The 5,400-nt window shown below is 38.9% G+C and overlaps 2 long non-coding RNA genes across 2 annotated transcripts in view; both read left to right on the top strand.

The window, feature by feature from the left end:
* The window catches only part of LOC102263388, a 212,200-nt gene that overhangs the window by 145,352 nt on the left and 61,448 nt on the right, over positions 1-5,400 (top strand). The window lies entirely within an intron of this gene.
* LOC106724345 overlaps positions 2,677-5,400 on the top strand; it is a 32,248-nt gene continuing 29,524 nt past the window's right edge. The window contains exons 1-2 of the long non-coding RNA XR_001360102.1: positions 2,677-2,773; positions 3,441-3,487. This is a non-coding gene — a long non-coding RNA (uncharacterized LOC106724345). The remainder of the gene's footprint in view (positions 2,774-3,440; positions 3,488-5,400) is intronic.

Genomic DNA, 5,400 nt, shown 5'->3' with positions numbered 1-5,400 from the left:
TGACAGGGGGGAGCTCCCCAACCCCCTGATGGGCCCTGCTCTGTGCGTGACAGGGGGTGGCGCCGCAACCTCCCCATCGACCCTGCCTTGAGTGTGACATGGGGCGGTGCCCCAACCCCCCAATCGGCCCTACCCTGAGCGTGACTGAGGGTGGCATCGCAACCTCCCGATCCGCCCTGCTCTGTGCATGACGGGGCGGCGCCCCAACTCCCCAATCGGCCCTGCTCTGAGCCCAACCAGGGGCTGCACCTAGGGATTGGGCCTGCCCTCTGCCACCCGGGAGCAGGCCTAAGACAGCAGGTTGTTATCTGCCGAGGGGTCCCAGACTGCGAGAGGGCACAGGCCGGGCTGGGGGACCCCCCTCCCCCACCCCCCGAGTGCACAAATTTTTGTGCACCGGGCCTCTAGTACTCTATAAAGGGCATACAGTTTGGAATCAGACAGATGTGTCTGGATTCAGATTTTAGATTTAGCACTTATCTAGTAGCAAATACTTCTTTAAACATCTATGTTCTCATCTGTAAATGGGCACAATAGCTGACAGGGTTGTTTTGAAAACTCTGTTTCTCATGTCCCTTGGTGGCTCTGGTTGATTTGTTATTAATTTAAACTTGTAGCAATCTGTTATCTGTTATTTTGATAAGGTCTTAAAATATATTCTCTTTGATAGCAAAATAAAATGTCTTATTCCATATTTAAAATGCTTCAAGCATCTTACCCCTTGGAAGTACTTTTGAGTGCTTTGGAAATCAAAATTGCAGTAATCACCTACTATAGCTCAACTTCTGCCTGGTGATCCTCCCATTCTTTAGGAGCTATCTTCTTAAATGTGTCTTTTCTCTGACCTCTCTCCCCACCCCTGGTAAAGTCAATTAGTATTCTTTTGAACCTTCTTTGAACCTTGCACACATTATATTAGAACAAGTGCCTCATGAGAGTATAATCATGTGTGACATATCTACCACCCTTCCTGACTAAGAACTCCTTGTGGGATGTCCACTGGCCATTGATTCTTCCTCTTGGGGACATTATGTCCTCTTCTGTCTCATATTAAGCATTAACACCTTCTTGGCTTCCAAGGTCTCCTCTACGACAACCCCCATAGAACCCTAACCTTCTAGAAGGTTCTCCATGCTTTTGATCATTCTACATTCATCTCCTTTAATTTCTGTCTTGTGACCCAATCCTAATAGCCAAGCTATACAACTAGCAACCAGCTAATCCAATTAAACAATTCTTGATAAGATGTTTTCAGACACAGGTTTGAAATGTATGTTATATGTATTAAATGATATATGCTAATATTTGCCTTAAAATGTAACTAGTAGAGTCTATGTCAGACATTGTACCTGGCTAAGGAGACTCTTACCATCTTAAATATCATTATATGATATAGGGCAAGCTCTGAAGCCAAATTACCTCAGATTAAATCTGCCCCTTTTTATTTGTATAACCTTGGACAAGTTATTTAACTTCTCAGTGTTTCATATATACAGTGAGTTTCCTCATATATATGAAGGGGATAATAAGAAAAGTTAGCTCCTATGGTTGTCCTGATGTTTAATTTATTTAATATACATAATGTGGTAAGAAAGGTACCGAACAAGTGACAGGCCCTATATAACTCTAACGTCTATGTTACTGCTTGCAGATGAGCTTCTTGACTACAGAGTGGTAATTTAATATAGTGAGACACTTAAGAAAATCTTTTCCTAAACCCATCATTCCATAACCATGAATTATGTGGTACAGAGAACTGGAAAGGAAATGTATTGATACAATCCCATTCCCCACAACATATATACACATACTGTGTGTTGTGATTGAAAGAACACTGACTTAGGAGTTAGATGATTAATGAGCATATCTGGATCCCACCACTTCTTATTAGTAGTACAAACATGAACTTAGGGCTGCAGTGTATCTAGAAAAAATAGAAAAGCCTGCTTGTTAAGTTCACAGGATGTGGAGACCAAATGGGTTTAGAAAAATATCCTTTCACAAATTGTAAAGTGCAATAAAAACAGGAGGTGTTCTACCAATAGAATGGAGTTTTTCAGGGGAGCAACAGCTCTTTTCTTGGTGTCTGCCAGACAATAAATGTTCACTAGCTTTGTACAATATGAATTCTTAAGGAGAGGACTTTTGCAACAGGCCAGGAAAATATTTAAAACTAGAGTCCCGGTGCATGAAATTCATGCACTCAAGGGGTGGGGGAGGTGTCCCTCAGCCCATCCGGAAGCCTTCGGGGAGCAGGCCTAAGCCATCAGTCGGACATCCTTAGCACTGCCATGGAGGCAGGAGAGGCTCTCACCACCGCCACTGTGCTTGCCAGCTGTGAGCCCAGTTTCTGGCTGAGCAGTGCACCCCCTGTGGGAGCACACTGACCACCAGGGGGCAGCTCCTGCATTGAGCGCCTGCCCCTGGTGGTCAGTGTGTGTCATAGCAACCATTTGTTCTGCCATGCGGTCAATTTGCATATTAGCTTTTTAATATATAGGATTATAAGACTTGATGTGAACAGTAAAACAGAAATGTTAAGATTTTATGCATTCTCTGTTTCCAGGGTGTTTGAAAAGAGTTGTTTCCAAGCATGGGCAATGTTTTAAGGGGAGCGTTTGCTTATAATATTGCCTATAGTAATTTCCTGAAGTCATACCTGTCTGTCCTTGTCCCCTTGTGGCAAGCTGTGGCTCTCATCCACCTCAAACCATTGCAATACCCAAGAGAAAGCAATGCTCAGCACATGCTTGCTGAATAAATCAATAAATAGGTGAGTGAATATTTTCTATATTCAGCCAAATGTACAAAATCTTGAAGTATTCAAACCAATCCTTCATCTTCTAACTATTTATTTTGTAAGGAATTTCGTTTTGTTTTGATTTCTATTTACAGAAGCCTAGCAGAGAAACAGAAAGTCTTTCTGTAGAGTGATTGCCATTAAAATTCTTTTATATCAATTATGATGTTAAATTCACAATGTTAATTGCTGCTTTTCCACTGCAGTTTGTTTACTGCTGCAGAATCACAATGTATCAAATTCTTGTCTGCCTAAGTCCCCTGATAATGCTCCCCAGAGAAACACAAAGGCTTAGATGCTACCTCAGAGACATGTGTACTTGAACCTCAGTAAATTGAGGAGAGAAAAATGCATTAGTCAAATTTCATGTTGAGGGCAAAACATTGAAACTATGGATGACATCAAATAAATCTGATTTAATCAGCATTGATTATTTTCAAATTCAGTAGATAAATCCATCTTCCTAAAATCAACTGAAAGTCTAGTAAATGCACAATACATATCAGTCAATTATTTCCCATTATAAATGTACTTGAACCTAGCTTCATGTTAAAAATTGTTGGACAGAGCTTCATGGTTCTTACTTAAAATAATTTTCATGCACAGATACTTCTGACAAAATTTTAAAATGTCATTTCAGACCCACAACATGGCAAAAACTGAAGTAATATTTATCTTCTCAGGCAGGTAAGCTCTTATTAGTAAAATTCCACTCCATATGATGTTCTTTCTTAGCTTAGAAATTACAGTCTGCATTAGCATATATATTTTTAATCTTAATGCTTAGAAAATATGATTAGATTTTTGGTTACTGTCTTTAGAATCTTCCCCGAGGCTTCCTCTGGGCGCCATGTCTTTTTTTCCATTTTCAAAAACCATACCAGGCAACTGCAGGATTTTCCTGTCTCTGTCACTAAACTTTCTGCCCTCAAGTACAAAGAGCTTTTATGCAATCAAGATTCCAAAATCTCTATTTGACTGTGCCAGTCCCATGCTCAAAAACATTTATTGACTCTACAACTGCTTATGGAATAAAATCCAAACTCCCTCACTTGGAACTGAAGTTGCTCCATGGTTGTGACATTATCTATGTTTTAAAGCCCAGCCCTAAAAGTCTCTGAAGTGAACCTGATGATGTCATCTGATTGTACTCACTGTTCCATGCACATACGTTTCTTTGCATCATATCATTTTATGTTAGTTCTCCAAATTAGAATGATCCCCCCCACTCCTACTGAACTTCTTCAAAGGTAAGTTTAACTCTCAGGTTCTCTGTAGCTCTGTTCCTGACCATAGCATCCAGAAGAGATCTCTAAGAATCTTGTTCATCCATAAGAACCTTCTATAAGTCTTTGTTAAAATTATTCTCATTATCCTGTAATATCATTGTTGAGAAGTGTTCCCTATTCCTCTATTTTCTTAAAGAATGTGTGTGTGATTTGGATTATTTATTCTTTAAACATTTCATAAAACTTTGTAAAGCCATCTGGACCTGCAGTTTTTGTTTTGTTATTGTGGTAAGATTTTAAATTAAGGATTTAATTTCTGTAATAGATTAGGGTTGTTTGGATTTTCTATTTTCTTGTACTGGCTTTGGCAATTTGTGTTTTTCAAGGAATTTGCCCATTTCATCTAAAGTATCAAACTTATTGGTATAAATCTGTTTTCTAAGTGTGTTTCTCTTTGTAGTCTATTGTTCTGCTTTTAAATTCACTGATCTTTTTTTCTGTACCATCTAATTGACTTTTAAGCTCATCCAGTAAATTTTTTATTTCAGATATTGCATTTTCAGCTCCAGAAATTCCATTTGGTTCTTTTTTTTATAGGTTCAATTTCTCTTCTCATTTTGTGAATGATTTTCTTTAAATCCTTGAATATATTTATAATAGCTGTTAAAAATCTTGTCTGTTGATTCCACTACCTCAGTAAATTCTGGGCCTATTTCTATTGATTTCTTATGGCTATGGGTCATATTTTCCTGCTTATTTGCACATATATAAATTTTTATTAGAAACTGTACAATTTGAATATTTATGGTTGATACTGTATGTTATTATCTTTTTAAAAAAATATTGAGTAAGTTTTGGACAGAAAGCTACTTAGGGAATCAGCTTGATCTTTCGAGTGTTGGTTTTTAAGCTTAGGTAAGGTGGTCTAGAGTATCTTCTACTCTTCAGCTAAGTTAGCCTTCTCTGAAGCCATGGCCTTTCTCTGCTCTCTACTGAATATTCAGAGTGTTCATTGAAGTCTCTTAACTCTGGTTGGTTGGAACTTGAACCTAGCCCAGGTCTGTGCAAGCGCTAATAGTTGTTAAATTTATAGCTCCCTGGTAGTTAGTTTTGTAAAGTGTCCCTAGGCATCAGCAACTTTGTATTACACCACATTTTTAAGGATAGTTCTGTGCAGGTTTCTAGAACTCTGATTCACTTCATTCCCTTCTCTCCCTTACTCTATTTTGTTATTCCAAATACGTCAACCCCTCCAAACACGTCAACCTCTCCAAACTCTGATTAGTGAGATCTCTGTGCTTTGCAAGGATTCCTCCTCCTGCCTCTGCCTCTGCCAGAAAGACTGGATCATCACAGGGATCATTTTATATA

The sequence above is a fragment of the Myotis brandtii genome, unplaced genomic scaffold (genome assembly GCF_000412655.1).
Source record: "Myotis brandtii unplaced genomic scaffold, ASM41265v1 scaffold8, whole genome shotgun sequence".
In the NCBI taxonomy this organism is placed as follows: domain Eukaryota; kingdom Metazoa; phylum Chordata; class Mammalia; order Chiroptera; family Vespertilionidae; genus Myotis; species Myotis brandtii.
The sequence above is the reverse complement of the archived record's forward strand: the minus strand, read 5'-3'. Positions and strand labels throughout refer to the sequence as shown.